Here is a 26,223-nt window from a genome sequence, read left to right on the forward strand (position 1 = left end):
GTCAGTATCTTCCTGCATGCTGATTTGATATTTATTGCATTTGACAGCTCTTCATCTTAAATTGTGATTCAAGATTATAGATATCCCTATTTTTGTCAAAAACATGGTTTACATTTTTCTTGTTATTCTTGTTTACATGATTTCAGAGGAGAGAAAGAGGAAGTATCTTTGGTCTCCTTTCTCACAGTTAGGATTCCCTTATATCTTTGAAAATTACTGATGCTTTGAGCTTCACTCTAAACAAATGAAATCAGAATTTTTAAGACTCAGCCCAAGAGATGTTTAATTTGATAAACTCTATAGGTGATTTTTCCGTGGGAACGATGCCCATTGCCTTAGCCAAATAAATATAGGCTTTTAATAATATTTAAAATATTCTAGTTACGTTTCTTTCTTTGTATGTACCAAATGTGTATTTTGAGGAATCTTCTTACATTGTTTGAAGTTTCTTGTCACTTCTAAATAAGAGTACTAAACTGACTTCCATAAAAGCTAGTCATTTTAATCTAAGAAAGTATACATAGCTTTAATTATTGAATATATGTCTACTGAGAGTTTATGGGGAGAGAAAGCCTGTTTTGGTTCTGTGGAACTCTTTGGTATTGAAATATTCTGGTCTTTAAGGAATGAACAAAATATCCTTTGAAACATTCAACAATGATGATTTAAATAGTCAACCCACAATAGTTATCCAACCCTTCTTTGCAGTATAATCTTCTTTTACACTATCATAAAATCGTATGCCTAGTAAAATGATTGTTTTACTGTTCCTCTGTTGCATATCATGCTTTTCCTGATGAATGACTTTGCTCTAACTTTACTGAAATAAATCTTCTCAACTTAGTTGATAAATTATACTTCATGTGAAAAAACACCTCCAAAATCAATTTCTCTTCCTTCAAGTTTTCCTGACCCAGATGTTGGTTCTCCATTTGTAAATACAATGGGCAATTTCATCTGTATTTTTCTTAGCATGCTTATTATGTTATATTAATTTGCATACTTGACTTTTCCCTTAGTGATAAATTGTAATGATAATAGAATATGTGATAGTTATTTGTCATCTACGAAATTCCGGGTAACAGATTAAGTCATTATTTGCATTAATCCTTAAATGTATAAGCTAAGTAAAATCGTTTTTTCTATTTTCCTAATGAGAAAATGTGGGCTGAATGAAGCTGAGCAGTTTGTCCCAAATCACACAACTAGCCAAAGGCCAGTATTTAAATGTCTCAGTGCAGAAGCAGTGCTCTTCATCCACGATGCCCTGCTGTGCCCTAAAGGTCTACTGCCTTTTCAGGGTCTTGCTCAGTAACTTTTACGTGGTAAACCCTAGGATATTTATTACATTGAATCTCACCACTTAACCCTTACCATTAGTTTGATCTTAAATAGGCTGTTTTCATATAATTATAAATGTGGAACCCTCAAGTCAACATTTTGAATGTTTCTGTTTCCTCATTGTACTCCAGCATTTTAATCAGAATATGTTCTCAGCTAGAGAACTTGGCCTAATCATTAGTTCTTATGCTCTTTCTGCCTTTTAGTGGACTCCAATTGTTTTGTAGATCTGAATTGACAGCAATTACATAAAGCAGCCAGAGGATGATTAGCTTGGAAAGCTGAATTTTGTCAAGTTAATTACCAGTGGGGCACACTGACTTTGATTCATGAATATGGCTTTTTACAGAGCTCTTAAGATGTTAATCAGTCAACACTTATTTTTTACAGTTTAATGGAAATGTCAGAAGGAGAGTTGCAGGGAAAACCCAGGAACAGAGACCCTGGTGAGCAGTGAATCACCAAATATAAAAGAAACATTCATTTTAAAGAAGTGTTTTCAGGCTACTTGATCATGAAATGAACACTCCTTTAACTGCTGGAGCTGCAATCAAATCAAGCATCAGTGTTCTTGACAAACGTGAGGATCAATTGAAGACTGTACTCTTTCAGAGACAAACTTTCTAAATTCCATTAAATGGAGCTGTGTGGCAGTAGAGATAAATGTAAAAAGACAAGAAAGAATATTTATTCTTTTTAAATATAAAATATTTAGAATGTATTATATACTTTTTTTATCAAATTGGAAATATTCTGCAATCCCTTCCTAGTTCAACGTTGAACAAACACTACTGGGAATAAAGAATTCCTCACAATCAAGTCCTTTAGTTGCTTTTTAAGCCTGCTGCCTTTATTTATCTCATGATGCCAAAAATCTCTTGTACCTCTTCCTCTGGCAGGGGAAGGGGGAGGGCAGGAAGACCTCCTTACCTGAACACTTTTGAGAATAATAGCTTGATAGTAAAAATATGAATCCCACATTGTGCTGTCAAATTTTGCCACTGAATATATTTTAATTTATGAAAAAAAATCTGACTTTTAACATAAGGAATCCACATCTAGAATGCGTATTTCAGCCATCATTTTTAAGCTATTTGTTTGTGACCAAAAAAAAATAAGCAAAAAAAAATAGCCTTATTCAGGTTTATAAGCTTTTCGTTAGGAGGCAACATTGTATTTTAAGGGCACTGTATTTTGTATTTTGAAAACTGAAAATCAAGTGTAACATCAGCCAACAAAATATTATAACCAAATACATCTACTTACTGTGTTTATAAATATTCTCTCCTGGTTTACCTGTCTCCACTCAGAGCCCAAATTCATACCCAGGAACTGTGTCTCTTTTATAAACAGAATGCAGAAGCTTCTAGGCTCCGTACTGATTATCATATCCATTAGGTGACTACAAGAATAAATTTTCTAGTAAAAATAACAAGGCAGTTGTAACTTTTGCAGCTAATTAAAATATACACCAATCCTATGAGTAAGGAGAGAGAGTAATAAAAAATGCCTGCTTCATTTATTAATATTATGTAGGCAAAATTAGCATTTTGATATTAAGAAAAATGTCAAAGAATGCTACTGGATTAGGGAGTTTTATATTAGTGAAATAATTTGAAAGAAAGGATTTTTATAGAATTAATTCCTGTCAGCTTATCCAAACATTTGGACAAAAAATTCTGTAGGCAAATCATTAACACTTCAGTGCTTTTCTTTGAGGTTTCCTCAATAGAGACACTAATAGGATTTCTGAGCAAATATGGATTTCAATGTTCTTTTGCATGACATTAAAGACCATCACAGTTAGTGGTTTCTCATGCCCCTCTATGCACTAGAGGAGAAAACAACTCAACTACAATTCTGCAATGAAGGTTTCCTGGCAGACTGTCAGCATGGTCTACATAATTATTTGACATCTTCAAATATTTCATTTTTGAAATTTGAGAATTTTGGATAATGAGACAGTAAAATGTATTTGATGTAATTTCATAAATCATTATGATAAATTAAAATATTATGCTGCAGTTCTGTTCCAAACTTTTATGCGGGAATGTTCTCTTAATGTTGAATGTCCCCATTTATCATTGGAATTTTCCTTAGTTCTCCACATGTTAAATTTATGAAATTTAATAAGATGTTTTCAAAGATAGCTAGAAAGTAGACATAACATTATCAGATACTATACATACTGAATACTTTGCAGAAAAATTACTGCCTAAATTAAGCACTATAGGCTTAAAATTGCTCTGACCCTTCCACACGGTGAGGCAAATGGTTTAATGAGCAATTTCTCTAGCTTTTCTCATTTGCAATTTAACATTTCCTATTTTGTAGTACAAATATTTTTTCAGTCATTGATTCAACAAATATTTTCAGATTTCCTTCTGCACCAAGAATGTAATGATTACCAAAACCAAATGCCTGTTCCCCAAGAATTCATAATTTAGTGAAAGATTATAAAGTAATACATGCATGTTATGTGCTTATTTTGTTCCTGTATTAGAATCTAATTAGACTGTTTAAATCACCCAAAAGAGCCCCAGTCAGAGATAACCACAGTTAAATTACTGGGATATTTAAATATGTATTTGTGTGTATTTATTAGGTTTGAATTCACTGTTTTTGTTGATTAGAAATGGTCAATAATGGCAATTTGATACAGTTCAACCTAATTAATATATTCCACTGTATGGAATATATTAATTTTCTGCAGTTGAATACTGAAATTATTATCAATACTTTCTATAACAAGTAGTGCTAATAAACTATGGTATATTGCATACTTGGTCACATCAATCTTTATGTATATCTTTTCATTCTTTCCCCAATAAAAATCCCTGCGAGCAAAATATCTAAAGAATATGTACATTTTAAAAAACTTTTGAAATTTATATTTTTAAATTGTGCTGAGGATTTTTTGCTCAGACTGTTGTTTCCATTTCAATTTGACCAATGGTGTTTTGAAAATTAATGGTTGCTTTATCCATTTTCCCCATGGTTTTCTATTATCTGTCAAATCAATTTTAGTCATTTATGGTTTACTAAAAAGTTTGTAATTCATTCCTGTTTGGCCTCTTTAAAAAATATAGAATTGTCATAGTATTTGCTTTATTGTTAAGGGAAAAAACACCCAAAATATGTTGTTATATCCCTCCCACCATCATTTCTAACATTATACATTTCTTTTCTCCTTTGTTTTCCTATATGTCTTGCCAAGGATTGGTCTATTTTAATGACATTGTCAAAGAACAAATATTAAATTAAAAATGGCATTTCCCCTTTTTATCCCAATTTTTAAATTTAAACTTTTGTTTTTGGTGACTTTTTTCTTCTTTACTCTCCTCAAGTATATATTTTTACTCTTTTTTTCTAATGCTTAGTTTGTTTAATTGTTAGTTTACTTATTTTCAGGCTTTACTATGCCCGTTGCATAATATCTTTTTTGATAGTCATTTAAACTTTTACATCTCATTTTACACATTATATTAACGTTTACATTGCAAGGCATTCCATCACAAATATTACAGATTGATGAAAACTTCACACACATACTCCCCCAAATTGAAACCAGATGTAGTCACTTTACTAAATCAATGAAATAATAAAAGCAATGGAAATGTTATTATAACTATTTTAAAACAATAAGGCCTCAGACACTCTGGAAAAGATATTCTCTTACAACTATTACATAACATGTCAGTGGTATGAAATTATATTACATGAAAGTTAGCAAATACCCATTAATTAAGTCCACTCTAATAATGACAATGACTTTAGGATCTGATGTGTAGTCATTGGATACATTCCTATTTGGACAACTGTCAAAAGGAACATAGATATTGGGCAACTGAGGTCATTTCTAATGAGGTTCTCAACTATGTAAAGGTGAGGTGTGTTTTCAGGATACCATGGACAGTTACATCCCTGCTATAGTCACCATCAGGTTTACTAAACAGAATCTAACAGCACACTTGACCCACTGTGCTCACAGCTGAAGACACTTTAGAACTCTTTCCCCATCATCCTCCAAAGTGCACCCTCCACCCTTCTCTGAGAATCTCCAAGGTATGCCCTTGAAATAAAATAAAGAAGAGAAGAAAAGGGGCTTTGCCCCTCCCATTTCTGACCAACTAGCGGTTTGGCATAGCAGTGTACTACAAAATTCTCATGCCCTGCAACAGTCAGCCACCACTGGGAGCATGGCTACTTTTGCCATAATCTAAACTTTAAAAAGCCTGATAATGAGAAAATGGGTGTGTAGAAAGATTTAGAGGGAGGGGACAGCACTGAAAGGAGTTGAGCAATGTTTCCTTTAATCTTCTCAGCTTTTTTAGACTCAAAACAAGTTCTTGAGGACACACATGAAATTGCTATAGTCCTTTCTTACCTTTGGTCAAAACAAAACAAATGATAAAAAATGTCCCCTTCCTTTCTCTACTCCCCCAAAAATGCATAGTACAGTAAGAAGGTACTATTGAGATGTGCTATTTTGGAAGAAATTAAAGTTGGGATATGTAGTGAGGCTATTCACTATCAAGTTGCCAGGTTAGCTTTTCACAGCCAGTGTCTGTGACCAGCAAGGAGTAGTGGAACCGAGCGGATGGCTTTCACTGTCTCCTCATTGCAGTCCAACCTTCTGGCTAGGATTCATCCTGCCATCCACCTTCACAAATCATTGGCTCAACTGTAAATACATGGCTTGACTGTATCACACCAACTGCTTTATTTTAGGCACAATGGAGTGCATTGGGAGCTGTATGAAAAAGTTTGTGGACTCCATGCTCGCAATAGCTTCAAACAACTGAAAATTCATTTGCTTGGGCAGGCTTCTGAAATATGTTTCCCAATTCTCTGTATCAAACATCAGGTTTCACTGCATTGATGGCTTGCATGAGGCACTCATATGTGGTCTGAACAAATTTCTGTGCATCCTCATCCACACTGCCAATAAAATATGTCTCAATCATGTCCCCATGATAACCAATGCAATAAAGAGTGATGTCGACATTAACAATATCACCTTCTTCCAAGGACTGTCTGGAATTCTGTGGGAAAGTATAATAATTCAGAGGAGAAGGATAACAATTTCTTGCAATGCATTCTAAGTGTACAGCATGGTCTGTTCCTTCAGTAGTTACACCTGGCTTAACCATCCCAGCAGCAATATTCAACACTTCTCTAGCAGCTTAGATACAAGTCGCATCCCTTTTGATCTTCAGATCATAAAAATTTAACTTGAGAAGTATCTTTAAGAGCCTGTTCAAATTCAGACATTCCCAAGGAATGATCAGTAAAATCATCTTTGCCTATAACTTGGCACCGGTCTTGTTGTCATCAGTGGATAATGTGGCCTAAGTTTACCAGTGTATGGATATTAACACTGGCCCACGGGTCAGTGTTAATATCACCTTCTACAGTCCAGAAAGACACTTCTTGCTTTTCCTTTTCATCTTTTGCTTTCTTATGTAATAATTTGTGAGCAGCTCAATTTTCTTTGAAATATTCTGTGAGCAGAATTGCAAGCCTTGGATGCCCAGTTGATGCAGGTAGGACAATAGAGATTGACCTGGGGACTCCAGCCACCTGTCTCCTTGGCCACCATGCTGCCTGCCTACTGGGGGAGCACTCACCCGGAAAGAGGAGGAGGAGGACGCTTGTGCATCATTTTATATGTACTTTTTAATCTCTGTTATTTTCTAAGCATGATAAAATTGTAAAAGTGACTATTTTCCTAAGAGTTAATTAAGAGAGTCATTTATCTCAAATGTAAAATGGTTTGATTTGGTAAACATTGTTGGTGTTTAGAGCCATTCCAAATCCCACTTCTCATCTGCCTTCCTTTCCTATAGAATGTGGATAGCCAACATTTTTGCCAAGTCCTTACAACTAGGGTCTAGTTCTACCCAGTGAGATATTAACAGAAGTCGCTAGGTAGTACTTCCAGGAGAGCTCTAGAAGAAGTCTTACAGAGCTTACTACTAGTTGCCCTTTTTTAGGTCCTCTCCCCTTCCCCTTGTTCCTGCCTGGATATGGTCACTTGCCCAAAGGCTTAGCAGTCATCTTCAACATGAGAATGAAACCACACGCTTAGGATACTATGGAGTGGGACAGGCGGGGAGAAAAAGCAGAGATACTTAAGAATGTCCTGGAGTTAATGCACAGATCTAAACTGCCTGCCTCTGGACTTCCTGTTTCATGAAAAAAACAAAGCCTTTTCTTACTTATACTACTTTCATTATGTTTTCTCCTTCTAGCTGCTAAAATTAATGTTAATTGAAAGCATGGCTGTTGTTGATGTCAGTCCTCAACCCGGAATCCTTTTTTACTAATCAGTATGAATGTCTCCCAGCTACTGTGACCACATAGCTGCACTCTTCTCTGGGAAACTGTCCTGGCCTAAGAAGAGCTGCTTTACTCTGGGCATGACACACCAGCCAAGCACTGCTGCTCTGCCTGAGGGCGGACACCTCTACAGGGTCATTTGGATGTGTGTTTACATTGGGAGTGACTGAGACTAGACTTCAGTCTCTCATCCCACTCAAATGCATTATTCTATTTCCCTTACTTACAGATTTGTCCTAAGTATATTTCCTTAATAAATCACTTGCATCTGGGAAGGCCTATCAAATTCAGTGCATATTTTTATGTTAGGATTTTTAATAAATATCCTATATGTATTTTATAGACAAAGGGTATAGCATGCGTAGTTTTTGCTTTTTAGAATTTTTCAACAATTTGTCTATGGCCTAATATAGGATTGATTTTGTTTGGCTACATGGAAATTTGAAAATAAAGTGTTTTTTCTAAATAAGTTACAAGTTTAGTATATAAGTTAATCTTATTAGTTCTATCACTTAAATCCAATATGTTTATATTATTTTTCATTTGAATCTCCTTGTATTTATAATAGTGTTCTTAAAATTTGCATGTACATTTTCTGGCTCATTCAGGACCATTCTTTTTTTTTTAATCTGTGATGTACATTTTCTTACCATTTATAAAACGAATCCTCTACATTCCATTTATCCTCTTTGCTTTGAATTCTGTTGAGTATTTCTGCTTTTCATTTGCTATTATATTTGCCTGACATTCTTCTCATTTTATTTACAGCTTTATGTCATTTTAAACATAATGACTAAAAACTTTTAAACTTTTCTCTTGTAAATAGCATATATCAGGAATTTTTTTTTGCCCCAATCTTAGAGTCTTTGATTTTTGTATTGTTTTTCCTTTTTTGACACTGTCCTTGAAGAAGTGTAATCATCACATTTATTATAGTGTATCACGCATTTTAAAAATATTTCCTCATGTTCTTTTTTATTATTAGAAATTTTTAGTTATTATAATAAAAAAGAACATGAGGAATTATTTTAAAGAAATAATTTTATTATTAGAATTTTTAAATTCTAATAATAAAATACTTTGTAGATTAAAAATCAGATTAGAATTTTTTATTTAATTTTATTTAGATTTTTCATAATTAATTTTATTATTATAATGTTTAAATTCTAGTAAAAAACATGAGAATTTTAAATATAAGTATTTTAAAGAAAATATATAATACATTATGAAAATTGTGATGGCTAACTTATTTTAATTCATTTTCCTTTATTAGTTTGTCTACTGATTTTGAAGGCGAACATTCTATTTCTATTCCAACAGAGTTTTTTAAAACTTGAAATAAATTTCACATCTTTTATTGATATTATTAATATAAAAAGAAAAGAATTGTTGAATTATCCCTTAACATGGTTTGGCTCTGCCTCCCCACCCAAATCTCACTTCCAATTGTAATCCCTATAATCCCCATGTGTCAAGGGTGGGAACAGGTGGAGGTAATCGGATCATGGTGGTGGTTTCCCCCACACTTTTCTGGTGATAGTGAGTGAGTCTCAGGAGATCTGATGGTTGTATAAGCACCTGGCATTTCCCCTGCTTGCACTCAGTCCATCCTGCCACCCTGTGAAGAAGGTGCCTGCTTCTCCTTTGTCTTCCACAATGATTGTAAGTTTCCTGAGGTCTTGCCAGCCATGCAGAACTGTGAGTCAATGAAACCTCTTTCCTTTATAAATTACCCAGTCTGTGGTACTTCCTCATAGTAGTGTGAGAATGAACTAATACATCCTTTTTATCAAATTTCTTCATATGTACTATTTTAAACCAGAACATAGTTTCTGAATTGTTTTAACATGTTAATTTTCCTAAAATATTTTAATATTTGTGTTACTTTTTACCACATCAGCAATAATAAAGAATAGTTATATTCTAATTCTGGAGTGGGTAAAATTTATTTTCTTCTATTTGCCACATTCTTTCCCCCTCCCTAGTCATTAAACAAAGGTTTTATTTTTCTTGAAATGTTAGATATTTTACCATACCTGTGTATTGATGTCTTCTCATCAGTTATTACTACACAAATGCTGACTCAAGACTTCCTTGAACTCATGAAACATTTTTTTCCCCACTATTTTAAATTATTGCTTCTCTTGTTTGCTGTTTTTTTTTTAATTGAATGCCTACTAAACGCCTATGTAATCTCAGAGTTCTGGCCTCCTTGTGTCAAAGAAATATTGTACCAGCCAAATTTAACCAGGAAAGAAAAACTTTACTCAAGACTATTGCAATAGCGGAAAGGGATTAGACTCAACTCCACCAAAACAATAAGTGAGAGAGATTTTAAGAGCTGAGGTGAGCTAGTTGGACATGTACTGAAGGATGTTATGGTGAGACTGGTGATTAGGTCAACTGTGTTTGCTAATTGGCACTTGTTGAAATTAGATTCTACTCTCCTACAGAAACTAAGAGATAGGGGTAGGGGCACTATCTTCCTTAATGATTATATTTCAAAGGGATGGCTCCCAGGTCCTTGAGAAAGACATTCCTGGATTGTAAAACTGGCTAGAGGCTGGGCTGGGAAAAGGTTTATGTACATCTCAAAGGGGTAGAGAAAAAGAGAAAAAATTTCCCATTACAAACTTTCTTTTTTTCTTCTTTCCTTTTTTTTTTTTTTTTTTTTTTGAGACAGAGTTTCACTTTTGTTGCCCAGGCTGGAGTGCAATGGTGTGATCTCGGCTCACCGCAACCTCTGCCTCTCAGGTTCAAGTGATTCTCCTGCCTCAGCCTCCTGAGTAGCTGGAATTACAGGCATGCACCACCACACCCTGCTAATTTTGTATCTTTAGCAGAGACAGGGTTTCTCCATGTTGGTCAGGCTGGTCTCGAACTCCCAACCTCAGGTGATCCACCCACCTTGGCCTCCCAAAGTGCTGGGATTACAGGCATGAGCCACCACACCTGGCCCAATTACAAGTTTTCTAAGGTAAATCCCCTAGAAAAGGGAGGTAACGGGCCTGAGACTTAGGAAGAAGCAAATTTAGTCAAGGTAAGTGGAACAAGTCTTTCTTGGTCACATGTCATTTGTCTTTTGTAATTTTGGTCTCTTTATATTTTTCTGAGTTCCAGGAGAATTTCCTGAACTTGTCATCTACATGGCTGATTTGGTAAAATTCCATCAATGATCTCTATTTTCTTTCAGGTTTTAAATGTAGCAATAGTGCTTTTCATTCCACACAATCTCTCATTGTTTCAGAGCATTTTCTCATCCGTGATTCTTATTCTACCTTAATTGGAAAAGCATGTCCTTGGTTTATTTTCGATACCAACATAATAAATTCAAAAATCCTTTATCGTGTGTTGTAGTAAACAATGTATAAATCTATACTGTCTTATTTTAAATATTACTATCTTTTGAACCAAAGTAAGTGTTCTTCTGTTTGCTCATGATCACAGAGGACAGTCTGTGCATTTTCAATACTGAGTATTGAGATAGGTTCTTCCAAAAAACTTATGTATCTATTTCAAAATATTTCTAGCACAAATGAAAGGAGAATGAAATAATTTTAAGTTCTTTTATTTTTATTTTGCTAGTCAGGAGATCCAATAGCCTAGGATAGTGGCAGACAGAAATTAAGTTGTGTTGGAAGTCAAGACAGGATCTATCAGCCTATATTGAAGCTGAGTTTTCTTTTTCTCTGTTGAAGAAATCAGTAGTTGGATGAGCCAAGCCTCTATTCTATGCCTGAAAGACACTCCTGTAGAAATCCAGGGATTGCAGTGGTGCCCTCTCTTTGTTCCCAGAATATGGCAGAATCTGACCATAACTGGCTTTTAAGAGAAAGGATTAGCAAACTTCTCCTAGTATCTGGGACCGACTTACGCATTAGGCAGGCACAGTAGGCACAGTGCCTAGGGTACATGTTACATTTAGAGGTTCAAAAATGTTCTAATTTGTCTTTAAATTAGAAATGAAAAAATATAATGATAATGAATATATAATAATGAATCCAGCCTCAACATACAAGGAATAGTATATATAAAATAATGAATATATAATAATGAATCCAGTCTTTATACCAAGGCAGAATATAATTTGTAACTCTCTCTGTCTCTGCTTCTCCTTTATAATTTATAATTCTCTTTCTCTTTCTTTTGGAAGGAGAGGCCCAGGCAGTTAGAAGTGTCTAGGGTCCATGAAAGTCATAATGAGGCCCTGCTACCGTCTCTTCCACTTACCTTTTAGATAAACCATTTAAACACATGCAGAGATTCTTGGTCACATTAGCAGTTCCTTCAAACTAGTATGACTTCACTATATCTAGCAGAAATATGTCGGAGTTTCTAGTTGTGAATATCACCCATTGCCATATATCCCCTGTTTTTGTATCTTGTTGCTTACTGTGGTACAATCCTAATAGGGCAAAAGGTGTGATCACTTCATGCCTGAAATGAATAACAGCTATAAAAGTTTCAGTCACCTCTAAGTCCATGAATAACACATCAAGTGTTTCATAAAACACTTTAAAAAACAAATCAGGGATAATAAAGTATATATTCTTTCAAAGCTCAAAAACCACTCAGATGAACATTTATATAGCCATATTCCATTTAGTTCCAGTTTCCTCCACTCTCTGGAAAAATTCTGAAGGTTCAATCTGGAAGTCTCATGAGAGTCATCTTGGAGGCTTTCAGGTTAATAAAACTGAAAGTGTAAAGCAGCTGAGGTTGGCTTCTTCACCAGACAACTACTTTAGTTATTAGAGATGAAATCTTAAAAGATTATGGAACAATTTAGCCCAGCAAAGGGAAATCTAATATGCAACGAAAATAATGATCCTGAATAGCTAAGAATTAATTATGTGGAATTCCACAGTCTAAAAACATCATCTGTTAGGCCTGGATGGAACAGCTTCCAGATAAGGAGCGAAGTCGGCCTACCTCCTCTGTGCCAGGCTCCCGCCAGTACATGCACTATCCCATGTCATCCTCTAACAGCTCTCTATGGCAGCTACTTTTATTATTAATATTTCATAGACAATAAAGCAGGCTGAGAGATTTTAAGTAACTTGCCTAAAGTCAGATCTAGTAAGGCGAGAGTGAAAGCCAACAAATTCTATTTAGTTCTTTGCTCTAAACTGAGTACACAACTCTATCTTCAAAACACCTTTCCTTTACATAGGAAAAAAAATGCATTTGTTGGAGGGCTCTCATGAAAATTTTACTGCCTTATATACATTTTCCTTCAGCATATATGCAGAGGTTTTCTTACTGGCTGTGGTTTTGCTTTATTTGATTAAGAAATAAATTCAAATACACTTAGTAAAGAAAGAACCAGTTCTATTACTCTCTGAAATATTTTACATTACTAGACTTATTCTACATTAACACTACTTTTCTCCTGTACCACAAAATCCATACTATATATAATATATATAAAACATGGATAGTGTGTGCGTGCATGTGTGCGTACGTATGTATGTATATGTATATATCGGCCAACTGTTAGACTTTCAGTAACTATTTTGACTCTCTGTTTGAGAGTGGAGTTTACTGTCACGCATCTCAATAAACTACAAGCGGCTTGAAGACGTGGACAATATCTAATAGAGACCTACAACCACTTTTCCAAAGCTCATAGGGCCAGATATGTTTTGGACCTAGGTATTTTTTATAATTTTTAGGAACTTGTGTATATATGTGTATATACGTGTTTGGAATAACAACATGTAATCAAAGACATCCATATTTCTTCAGCAAAAACTGAATATTGTGAATATTCACACCAAGTGGAATAGATTGCCTTAAACCAGTTCAGAACAGGTTATCCTAACAAGTGAGTTCAGGTCAAGATCAAATTTTTGTCACCAAATGAGCCACAGACACTGCATGTTTAGTTTGAATTTCCATATTATAAGGAAGGAAATGTGGACCTGTACTTCTTTTGTACCTGCGCAGCTCCCCTACAAGGTGTTTGTTAGCTGATGGAGAGAAGCCTGTTGTTCCCCACGGCTCAAACCAAAGGACTATAAATCATGCTGCTATAAAGACACATGCACACGTATGTTTATTGCGGCACCATTCACAATAGCAAAGACTTGGAACCAACCCAAATGTCCAACAATGATAGACTGGATTAAGAAAATGTGGCACATATACACCATGGAATACTATGCAGCCATAAAAAATGATGAGTTCATGTCCTTTGTAGGGACATGGATGAAATTGGAAATCGTCATTCTCAGTAAACTATCGCAAGGACAAAAAACCAAACACTGCATGTTCTCACTCATAGATGGGAATTGAACAATGAAAACACATGGACATAGGAAGGGGAACATCACACTCTGGGGACTGTTGTGGGGTGGGGGGAGGGGGGAGGGATAGCATTAGGAGATATACCTAATGCTAAATGACGAGTTAATGGGTGCAGCACACCAGCATGGCACATGTATACATATGTAACTAACCTGCACATTGTGCACATGTACCCTAAAACTTAAAGTATAATAATAATAATAATAATAATAATAATTAATGTAAGATGTCCCAATTCAGCAGACAGCATCCTTCATGATAAATTATAAAATGAATATATTAAGTTTTGAGATTGAGGATCAAAGTCAAATTTTTCTTTGGCCTTTCTCTTTGGCAGGGAAAATAAGTTGATGTTTTTAGAGACCTTTATAGGACATAAAGAACCTTAAAACCTAGAAAAAAAGGTTCAATATATAAAAAAGGAGGTGGTCCTGCATATTTTTATAGTCATCATCCATGTAGCTACTTTGCCATTTTGGGGCAGAGAATGTGATAAGAAACATGACAAACTGGCACATGAGATTGCTATGAAAGAGGACGGAGATGGAATGCATTATATCCTTTATGTAAGTATCACTGTGTGAAACATAATTCTGATAAGTGAGATGTCTAGATAAGTGTGATGCCTGGGATTCCGAAAGAGGAGAGAGAGATTCAACTAATGCATTTGTTTTCTTAAATGAGAAAAAACATATTTCACTTTATATTTTACACATTCATAGCTGGATTTCAGTTTAAACAATCTGACTACATATATGTATAAATATATGTGTATATATGTTACAACATATATACACATATATATATATATTTCTTTTTTGTTTTTTTGAGACAGAGTCTTCCTCTGTTACAAATAGACTGGAGTGCAGTGGTGCGATCTCGGCTCACTGCAACCTCCAACTCCCTGGTTCGAGGGATTCCCCTGCCTCAGCCTCCCGAGTAGCTGGGATTACAGGCATGCACCACCACGCCCAGCTAATATTTTTGTATTTTTAGTAGAGACAGGGCTTCACCATGTTGGCCAGGATGGTCTTGATCTCCTGACCTCGTGATCCACTCGCCTTAGCTTCCCAAAGTACTGGGATTACAGACATGAGCCACCGCGCCTGGCCTGACAATATATTTTAATTACACAAAAAATTGTTATGATTATTAAACTTTCAAGGAGATTTAAAATATCATTCAATTATCCATCTACTGTATTGTCTTTGCATTTCAAATACAATTCACTTCTCAAAAACACAAAACAAACAGTCACATAAACGAAATGGTATTTGACTCTGTGCCTTAATTCACTGGTTGTACTGCATGACTCGTGTGTGTGTACACATACACACACACACACACCCCCCTTTGAGATGGGTGTTACTTATCCTGTGATCTAGCTATAGTATTTAACAATGAAATAAGCATACTCTTAATTAAGTCTTTAAAAGTCAATGAAAAAAACTAGAACCGAAGAGACCAAATTAGTACCAATAAATATGTTTTTCAAAACTTACTCTTTTGATTCTAACATATTTTAGAGATAAATATAGGTGAAAATAAAAACAAATAGTCTAATTCTTAGACTAGTCATGAGTAGACAAGTCTAAGAAAGCCACATTAGGCTCGGCGCGGTGGCTCATGCCTGTAATCCCAGCACTTTGGGAGGCCAAGGCAGGCAGAGCACGAGGTCAGGAGTTCAAGACCAGGCTGACCAACATGGTAAAACCCCATCTCTACTAAAAATACAAAAAAAAAAAAAAAAAAAAATTAACCGGGCGTGGTGCATGCGCCTGTAATCCCAGCTACTTAGAAGGCTGAGACAGGAGAATTGTTTGAACCCAGGAGGCGGAGCTTGTAGTGAGCCGTGATTGCGCCACTGCACTCCAGCCTGGGCAATAGAGCGAGACTCCGTCTCAAAAGAAAAAAAAAAACAGAAAGCCACATTGATGAATGTCGAACTATTCGGACCAAGATAAATCTTTTAACAAACTCTACTCTTTTAACTTTGCATGGTACTGACACATGGTAAATAATAAATATTTGCTTCGTTGTCTAAGATCTACAGTTATGTAGCAAGCATGTTATGTATTTCATTTGAACCATGCAAGAATATACTAAGCAAATAAGGATGATATATTTTATTGATCTCAAAGCACGATAAGATAATTTAAGTTTCACAATTACACATGGAATATAGTTAAGGTTTCAGTCTTGATTCAAAGATAGATTATCTTTTTTCATAAAAGCTACTGCTTCTTTTCTTTCAGTCGTGACATTTAGTAACTCTTTTATAAGCCCGATCATCAGGTTAAGAAGGACAACTAATTAGAATTTGCTTATAAAAAGCTTAGAAATTATACAGCAATTTTTGAGCTTAAAGAAGTTTATGATGTCTAAATGATTAGGCCTATATATAAAGCCTCCATAAATACCATACTCCGAAAATACAATTATCCTCAATCTTAAATCAAAGTAACTATTAATTCATCTTCCCATTGTGTTCATATATTACTGATTTATTTAGCAAACTCTAATATTATAAAAAAAGAATATCCATAAATTGCATTATTTCCTTTGATGACTCAGCAACTGTTAATTTTTCCATATTGAGCACATTATTTCTAACTGAATGGGCAACACTTGTTCAAGGGACAAATAAGTAAATGATTAACTTCAGTTGTTCAGTGTTTAAAAAGTTTTGAACCGTAATAACATGCAGGTAACCAAATAATGCTGATCTCAAATAGCCTCTGTTAAAAAAAATCAACCCCTCCAAACATCCAAGGTGAGGGGAAAGAAAATGTGATGAAACCATCCTTCTAAGGGCATCTTTGGAAAATGTTCTCTAATGGGAAAAAAAAAATCCCAGATATTCATCATATGAATAGCCAGGGCTCAGAAATGCACACAAAGGCCTTTTCAAATAAAGATAACAGTAGGGTGAGAGAAAGTTTTGAAGGGTAGGTGTGACGTCCATCAGATGTAACTCAGAATCCCAGCCCTATCACTTATTGACTCTAAACTTGTAACCTCACTTGACCTCAGTTTCTTCATATTTAAATAGGGGATAGTAGTCTCTACCTCACAGTGCCATGTGAGGACTCTATTTAGTTGTACTGCTGCAACATGATGGGTTTTAGAACACTTTAGTCATTGCCCCTAGAGGCTTCCTTTTTTGCCCACTAGGACAAAAATAGTGGGCTCTACCAGCATGACTGAATTCACTGAACCCAGCCCCCAGTGTTGACTGGAAGCCTCTCGGGTTCCTTATCGGAGAAGGCACTGAAAAACACTGGGCACGATGGCTCACGCCTGTAATCCCAGCACTTTGGGAGGCCCAGGCGGGCGGATTATGAGGTCAGGAGATCGAGACCATCCTGGCCAACACGGCGAAACCCCATCTCTAGTAAAATACAAAAAAAAAAAAAAAATTAGCCGGGCATGGTAGCACGTGCCTGTAGTCCCAGCTACTCAGGAGGCTGAGGCAGGAGAATCGCTTGAACCTGGGAGGTGGAGGTTGCAGTGAGCCAAAATTGCGCCACTGCACTCCAGCCTGGCGACAGAGCAAGATTCTGTCTCAAAACAAAACAAAACAAAAAACCTTTCATGAACCTCAGGAAATATCCTTACAATTATTCAGCATGTTCTTGGTTTCAAATGAGAATGCACATTACTTTAAGAAAGAGATATCCGTCAGATGAGATAAAAGAAACTAAATAGACCCAATTCCATGTGAAAACATAAATAAAACACTGAGAAAAAATTAAAACTTAATCTACTTTTAAGTCATTCAATTAAAATTTAGAATCTTTCTTCTTTAAAGACAAAATATATAACCTATTTACAAAAAAGTCTCATTTTCTTAGTAACTTCAAAGCTCACTAAAGACTGATTAATATAGACCTAAAGATGACGAATCTAGTTTTGTGAGAATTCATGGGCACAATTACTTTTCAACAAAGCCCTATTTTGCTGAAGTAATCCGCCAGGTGTCCCATGTTTACAGGAGCAATTTTATCCAGTGGTGCCCGCAATTCTAAAGCTTCAACTTAACCAATGCTAGAAAAACAAAACTATATTTCTACATAAAACTGTGAAATGACTTTCCTCATGATGTCATAAGGCTCCTTCAAGAAACTGACTTGAAATAAAATAAATGAAGTTCATCTGAAAATGATTTTATATTTACAAATATTGACACCAAGTGAATGAGCAGAAATTCACTTATTTTAAATACCAATTTGGATGGGTAGCTGAAGTTCAAATAAGAATGTACTTTGGAACTGAAAGGAAGAAAAAAATTTTTAGGTCGGAAATCCAATGCATATCAAGAATATAATAACTATACCCTATGACATTCTTCAAAGCCCTTTATATGAAAAGTAGCTCAGTGTTCATTTTAGTTGAGTTTAATGGATTTATTATTTATAATTTTAGGTTAATGAATGTCCTTTATTGATTTTCTTATTTATATATACATTTAGGTAAAACAAATAACAGCTTCTATACAGAGGTTCAACAGTGTTTCAGCTTAATACAAATGACTGTTAAAGAGAGTGAGAGCAGTAATTTTAGTCAACTTTTTGCTTGTACTGGGTTCAGGTTTTGATCTCAGTCTCCAGTAGTTACTGAATCAATGACTATGTGCAAGTTATTTCACTTTTCTGAGCCTTTCTTATAAAACAGAAAAAAAATAACACTTTTGGCTAGCTGTGAGGGTTACATAAAAATATGTACAAAAGACTTTGTACACATCTATTAATATATAAACCATTATTTTCTCTTTCCCCATTGCTCTAAAAAGATGTTGTGAAGATTAAATAAGATTATAAAATACATCTAAAAGAGCTTTGTAATTGTTAGCTTTAAAGTATTGTTAATATACATGGGAGCAGGTTATATTTATCTGTTTTTAAGTAGACTGATTTCTACATGGGTTCCTTAACATCAGAGAAGAAAGAATTTCTCATGTTCTCTCTGATATGGTTCATTTATTCTTAGTATCAGAGGTTTACCCTCATCTTGTCCCTGTAACTACGTAATGAGATCACAGATGGTTTTCAACTACAATTACAGTAATAATTGTTGCCAAATTCTGAATCTAAACTATCTATGTATCTTCCAATGCCCTTTTCATTGAAGGCTAAGCCAATGAGTTTCAGATATACTTGGAAATGCAGCTAGTGTCTCAGTCTCTAGATACATTTGTAATTGCCCATGTCCAACACCCAGGTGATGTAGGCAAAGCTTTATCAAGTGTATATTTTGAAGGATACATTGCTCCTTACATGGGACTTTCAACATTTGTTAGAGGTTGTCTCTTGTCCCAAGGTATTTAGATTTGTGGAAGAATAAAGGAGGAGAAGGAGGAGGAGGAGAAAAAAGAGGAAGAAGAAAGAAGAAAAGGGAGGAGGAGAAGAGGAGGAACGTGAAGGAGGAAAGGAAGGGAGGGAAAGGAGAGAGGAGGAAGAAAGGGAGAGAGAGGAAGGAAAGGAGGAGGGAGGGAAGGAAGGGAAGAAGAAAAGGAGAGAGAGAGACAGAGAGAGAGAGAGAAGGAATGGAAGCATCTAGTACCCTTGCAAGGATGCTGGGGCCAGGCCCTCATTACTTAACAATCTCTTGCCATGGAAAAGTTTATCCTTTTTTTCAAGCTTCTTTCCTTAGATTTTTTTTAAAGCTACCTTTTGAGTTTATGTGAGGCTTAGAGATAGTATTTTTAGAATGCCCTCTGTAGTGCCTGACATAAAGAAAGTAGTTCTCAAGAAATGGTAGTTGTCTTCATATCTGCACCTCTCCCTCCTTAACTATTATCCTCTATCCATCTCCCTATGTCAAGATGCAAGCCCAAACTAATTAACTCTGAATGTCTGAATGGTGGTGCCCAGGGATCAGATCAGTATTGTTAAAGTTACCCAGGTGATTTTAACATTCAACTAGGTTGTGAGTCACTCTACCATCCTGACTTTTAAAATATTACAGATATCTGTGGAATTTGATTCTTAATCTCAAGGGTGCATTTACTAGTGATTTGTGATGGCAAATTACATCAACTCCTCTGACTGCTAAATTATAAGAGATTTGAAATCAGTTAATGAAAAAGCTTCAGATCTGTTCCACTGGCTCTCCCAAAGGCTTGATTGTAACAAAAATTTGAGACCCTAACAGATTTATTGCTTAAAAGCAACAGGAATGTCAATATTTTCTCCAACACAAGGGGAACCAAATCAAGCCCTGGAAGACTATTTAGTTGTTTTTTAATATCAAGTTCATGCAAAAGTTCATGCGGTTACTTTTGCACCAATTAATAAAAAAAAATTAGTAATGTTAAATGAAGGCAAAAAAATCCTGCTAATGTGGCTATCCTATGCATAAACGAATCTGTTTTGTTATTTTCTCCCATTAATACTCTTGGCATCATTATCATTTTCTGAGATAAGAGTTACCAGTTAACAGAGAAGTGTTGGCACTAAAGTTACTACTTAGGGCAGTGCTACCCAAAGGAGGCTATCAAAAAAGCAGTACCACCATCACCTGGGAGCTTGTTAAAATGCAAATTATCAGGCCCCACTCCAGACCTAATGAATTAGACTTTTCGATAGCGGGGTCAAGGAATCTGTTTTAACAAGCAATTCCAGTGATATTCAATGTACATTTATGCTTAAGAATCATGGGCTTAGAGGAAATCTAAAACAAATGAAATTCAGTTCTTAATCCATGGTATTAGATTTTCTTATCGCATGTCTTTCTACATCCATTTTTTAATTTTTCTACAAAAATGCTTACAAAATAGTTTTCTTTCACAGAGAATTTTTCAATCCACTGCAGAATGACCACGAGGACTTGAAGTTCTTGTCTAAAGTCAATATTTACCTCTTTTTTAAGAAACAAAAGACTTTCAGTCTATTTTTGAGTGGATCACATACAGAGCATAGAGTTAAATATCAAAGGCTTATTTTGTTTCAGCAGGTCCTGAGGCAGTAAGAATCCCTCGGGAACTGGATAGTACAAAATCCCAAAGTTTCAGAAGCTGCAGAATATTCATATGATATAGTCACTTTTAGCTCACTGAAATATAATCTTGCATTTTAGTTGCTTCATTTCTATAAAAAAAATCATGTTAAATAGCATTTTTGACAACCCTGACATCTTACAAGGTAATCAGTTCAAGGCTGAATAAATGAAAGTCTGCAGGAAAGCTGATTCAACATGTCACTTCTTAAAGCAAATAATATATAATATTGATCTCAACCTCTATTTCTGTGAAGATATAAAAGATAAGAGTATCTTGATAATAAAGGATTAGACATGCTACTGTATCTTTTCATTTTCCAATAAAGATGGATAACGTAACTTCACAAATAATCAACATTTTAATCATGCCTATGTTGGAGAGATGGGGGAAGGTGCTATTATTCAGTAATATGGGATCATTTGTGTAAGATTTACAGTTACTATCCAGCAACCCATTGATTCCAGAAACACACATACTGTTCCACTTTTCTTCATGAAGTGCCCAAACTGCATGACTTTCTTGAGTTTATTAATGTTTAAAGTGAAAATCTGCTTTTTGAAAATCCAAAAATCTTTAATATGTGTCTATCTGTGAAGAATTTTCAAACAGACAAGATGCTAAGTCAACTTCCAATTGTAAGTTCTTTAAGTAGAGAATGCTATTTTCTGAATAATACAAACAAAAAATAAAACAGCTGGTAATCATTCCCATCTCATACCACATAGATAGTCAAAGAATAAAATAAGATCTTTCCAGTGATCGGCAGAATCCCAGTTACCCACCAGGGAGGTCACTTGACCTAATCCTGTTCCTCTTAGCAGTGAGAAATAGAGAAGAGCGTAATTTCATAATACTAGGGGGAAAAGGTATGATTCTGTCATTAAACAATAGATTTGACCAAAGCACTAAATGTGGAAAAGACATATGACTCTATTTTTCAGTGGTTCTCATAGCAATAATGCACAAGGGTTTTGGATTGGACATTTCATTTACTTTTTTGTTTACTGTATTGGGAACATATAGAGTTCCTTCATTCTCCCTAAATACTGACTTTCTTTTCCTATGCCTTATGGCATATTTTTAACATGATAGGACCTTAAAAATATTACATCTACAGCCAACTTCTCTAGCACTTTCATTAGTCAAATGTTTTTTATGGTGTGTGGGGGGCATTTATATGTGTTATGTCATTCTATATAAATAGAAAAATCAACCCATGATAATATTCCAAATAATCAATAGGTTATTAGCATAAAGAAACAGAAATAAATCACTGAGTAAGTTTATTCTGCATTTAAATATATATACTTTATTTAATATAATATAAACAAGTATGATAACAACCATGATAAAATGCTCCTCAGTATGACAGTATTGATTTTGTCCAACATCAAGTTTATTTAAATTTCTGCTCAAGAAATCCCTGTAATTATTCCCATGAACTATATCAATCCATGACTTGAGGGAGAAAAAATACTTCTCTAGATGACATAAATCACTTCAATTATATTTTTGAGAAAGCAGTAAAAAAAAAAAAAAAAAAAGCCATGATATAGGATTCAAAATAAAAGGCTCAGTTCATTTAAAAACTTTTTAATGGAATGTACTTGGTTTTGAAATGAATGCAAAAATAAGGTCCTGAGCAGAAGCAGAAGCTAGTGGTGTTTTTCTTGCACAGTTTGCAGAACCATGAGCCAAATAAACCTCTTTTCTTTCTACATTACATAGCCTCTGGTATTCCTTTATAGCAATACAAGCAAGAGTGCTAAGGGAAGTGCCAGACTTTTTTTTAACAACCAGCTCTCACGGGAATTAAGAAATAACTCACATCCCCCGATTACCTGCAGGATGACAGCAAGCCGTTCATGAGGGATCCTCCCTGATGACCCAAATATTTTCCATTAGGCTACACCACCAACATTGGGAATTAAATTTCAAAATGAGGTTTGGGGAACAAACATCCAAACGATAGCATATTACAATGGTTCCTGAAATTTAAAAGAAAAATCCAGAAGATGGTTTTATTAAATCTCTAGGAATTGAGTTATATCAATCAGCTATTGTCTGATAATGCTGCAAAATAAACATTCCCAAATTACAACAGGCATTTATTTTTTTCTTGCTCATAGGTCCACAGTTTGACTGGGCCAGTTACACGTTAGGCTATGGGGTTGGTTGGGCTTGCTCTAAGCTTTGTATTGAGTTCAACTCTGCTCAGATCTCTCCACATCCACCTTGGATCAGCAGGTTCCTAGCATATGTGCTTCTCAAGGCAGATGACAGAGTATAAGAACCAAGCATTACTATCACACTAGTCTTTAAGTAAAAAAAATAAAATAAAATAGCAGATACACATTTGAAACCTCTACTTAGTTCCTATCCACTACTATTACATTGGTCACAGAAAATCATATGGCCTAGCACAACATCAACTGACATGGCAGTATGCTCTATCACAGTAGGAATAGAAGATAAATGAATATTTGCTGAAAAACAAATCCAAACTATCAAAAGTTTTTTCCAAGAAGAAAAATTGAACAGTGTTAATTAGTGATGAAAGGTCTAGTAAGATAACATCTGAAAAGTATTCATACAATTTATGAAATAAGGATATTTTAGTGACCTAGTAAAGTGCAGCTTTAATAAAATAATAAAAAGCAGATTTCAGAGGTATAGAGTGAATTCAAGGCAAAGAACCGTGAAGTAAGCATAGATGAATGTTTAAAGAAATTTGGGGCTGGGCACATTGGCTCACTCCTGTAATACCAACACTTTGGGAAATTGAGACAAGACAATCACTTCAGGCCAGGAGTTTGAGAACAGCCTGGGAAACATAGCAAACATAGCAAGACCCCTTCTCTACAAAGAAAAATAACAAGCTAGCCATAATGGCAAGTTCCTGTAGTGCCAGCTACTTGGGAAGCTGAGATGGGAGGATCGCTTGAGCTCAGGAGTTTGAGGTTATGGTGAGCTATTAATTATACCACTGCACTCCAGCATGGAAGACAGAGCAAGATCCTGTCTCTTAAAAAAAGAAGAAAAGGTGGAAGAGTAGGAAGAGGAGGTGGAGGAGGAGGAGAAGAAACAAAGAAAGAAAGAAATTTGGCTACAAAGGAGAAGAAGGAGAAATGACTGTGGTCATTAGTTGGGGGTGCAAAAGTTTAAGGAGGGTTTTCGTTTGTTTAATTTCTTCTGCATTGTTTTTAAGATAAAGAGAATTAGCCAAGCATAAATCCTGACATCAGGAAGTCAATAGAGAGGGTAAGGTTTAAGATAAAGAAAGAAGTGATAATGAATACAGTGAGTTCCCTAAAAATGTGAAGGGATATAACCCAGAACCCAAGAGGAGAAAGAAGACTTGACCAAAATTGGCTTTATTTTTTCTCTACAATAAATTGGGTGGAAGAGATTTTGAAACTACAGACCAGTAATTCTGAAAAGGGAAGAGAAAAATGAAACAAAAACATAGCTAGAAAAGTTAGTAGAGAAACATAACCCAAAAGTTTGAAGGCAGGAGAATTCTAGAATTGACAGGGAAAGACTGAAATTTCTGGAGTAGAAATTTCTGGAGTAGAAACTTCTGAGCACAAGAGAAAATTTCCCTTCATGTTGTGGAAAGTTGAGATCCACAGCACCAGTAGAGGGATTAGAAATATGAAAGCTCCTCTCTCTGACAGGTTTAAAGGATAGCTGTAGAAATAGTGATGCTGAGGTGAAGCCGAATTTAAATAAGATATTACACCTTAGAGTGATATTTTTAGCAATATAAGTATTAGTGTCTTCTTCTAGAAAATGTTCCAAAGCATGTGGAGAAAGGCTGAATTTAAAATTCAAAAGTAGAAATAACTAGCTTATGTGTGAATTACACTATGAAATCTAAAAAGATAAAATAATTGTTGAGAACAGCAAGATTGTCTCTACCTGTATATTTGCAAGAACCCATAAGAAATTCCTTGGTTTTGCAGTATTCTTTTTAGAAATAGAGGACAATATGAATAAATAATATTTGTAAAAACAGTTATAACATTGTTTTACAAGTCTGTACTCAAAAAATATCTTAAATGAATACCAGTCACTATATTCATATCTACCACCTTAGATCAGATATTAGATTTCCATATTCAGTGGAAATTTATCAGTACAGCTATACCTCATTTTATTGGACTTCACTTTATTGCACTTCACAGACATTACATTTGTTTACAAATTGAAGTTTTGTGGCAACCGTGTGTCAAGTAAGTCTACTGGCATCATTTTTCCAACAGCATGAGCTCACTTCTTATCTCTGTGTCATCGTTTGGTAATTCTCACAATATTTCAAACTTTTTCATTATTATTATATGTGTTATGGTGATCTGTGATTGGTGATCTTTGATTTTACTATTGTAATTGTTTTGGGGTGCCATGAACTGCACCTACGTAAGACTTAATTGATACTTAATCAATAGGTGTTCTGACTGCTCCACCAAGGGCTAATTCCTCCATCTTTCTCCCTCTCCTCAGGCCTTCCCATTCCTTGAGACAACAATATTGAAATTAGTTCAGATAACCCTACAATGGCCTCTAAGATTCATAAGATTTCATAAGATTTTAGCTGCCATAGTGATTCCTCTGATGGTTCTGGGAAAAAAGCCAAATAAAATGACCTCCAAGTGTTCAATTGAAAGGAAGAGTCCCACATCTCTCACTTTAAATCAAAAGTTAAAATTATTAAGATTAGTAAGGAAGCTATGTGGAAAGCTAAGAAAAAACCTGGGGCTCCTGGCGAAATAGCTAAGTTGTGAATATAAAGGAAAAATTCTTGAAAAAATGTAACAGTACTACTTTAGTGTACACACAAATAAGAAAGACAATCAGACTTATTGCTGATAATGGAGAAAGTTTGAGTAGCCTTGATAGAAAGTCAAACCAGCCACAACATTCCCTTAAGCCAAAGCCTAAGCCAGAGCAAGGCCCTGATTCTCTTCCATTGTATGAATGCTAAAAGAAGAGCTGGAAGCTAGCAGAGGTTGGTTCATGAGATTTAAGGAAAGAAGCCATCTCCATAACATAAAAATGTGAAGTGAAGCAGGATGTGGTGATGTAAAAGCTGCAGCAAGTTATTCAGAAGATCTAGCTAAGCTCACTGATGAAGGTGGCTACACTAAACAACATAATTTCAATGTAAACGGAACAGCCTTATACTGGAAAAAGATGCCATCTAGGACTTTCAGAGCTAAAAAGGAGAAGTC

General features: G+C 35.1%; 1 protein-coding gene and 1 pseudogene across 7 annotated transcripts in view; both read right to left on the reverse strand.

Moving 5' to 3' along the window:
• Positions 1 to 26,223, reverse strand: part of CNTN1 (contactin 1) — a 384,511-nt gene that overhangs the window by 341,219 nt on the left and 17,069 nt on the right. The gene's annotated exons all lie outside the window — the stretch shown is intronic.
• LOC103782862 (methionine aminopeptidase 1-like) lies at positions 5,841 to 18,214 on the reverse strand (annotated as a pseudogene).

This window comes from Pan paniscus, chromosome 10, assembly GCF_029289425.2.
Source record: "Pan paniscus chromosome 10, NHGRI_mPanPan1-v2.0_pri, whole genome shotgun sequence".
NCBI classification, from domain to species: Eukaryota; Metazoa; Chordata; class Mammalia; order Primates; family Hominidae; genus Pan; species Pan paniscus.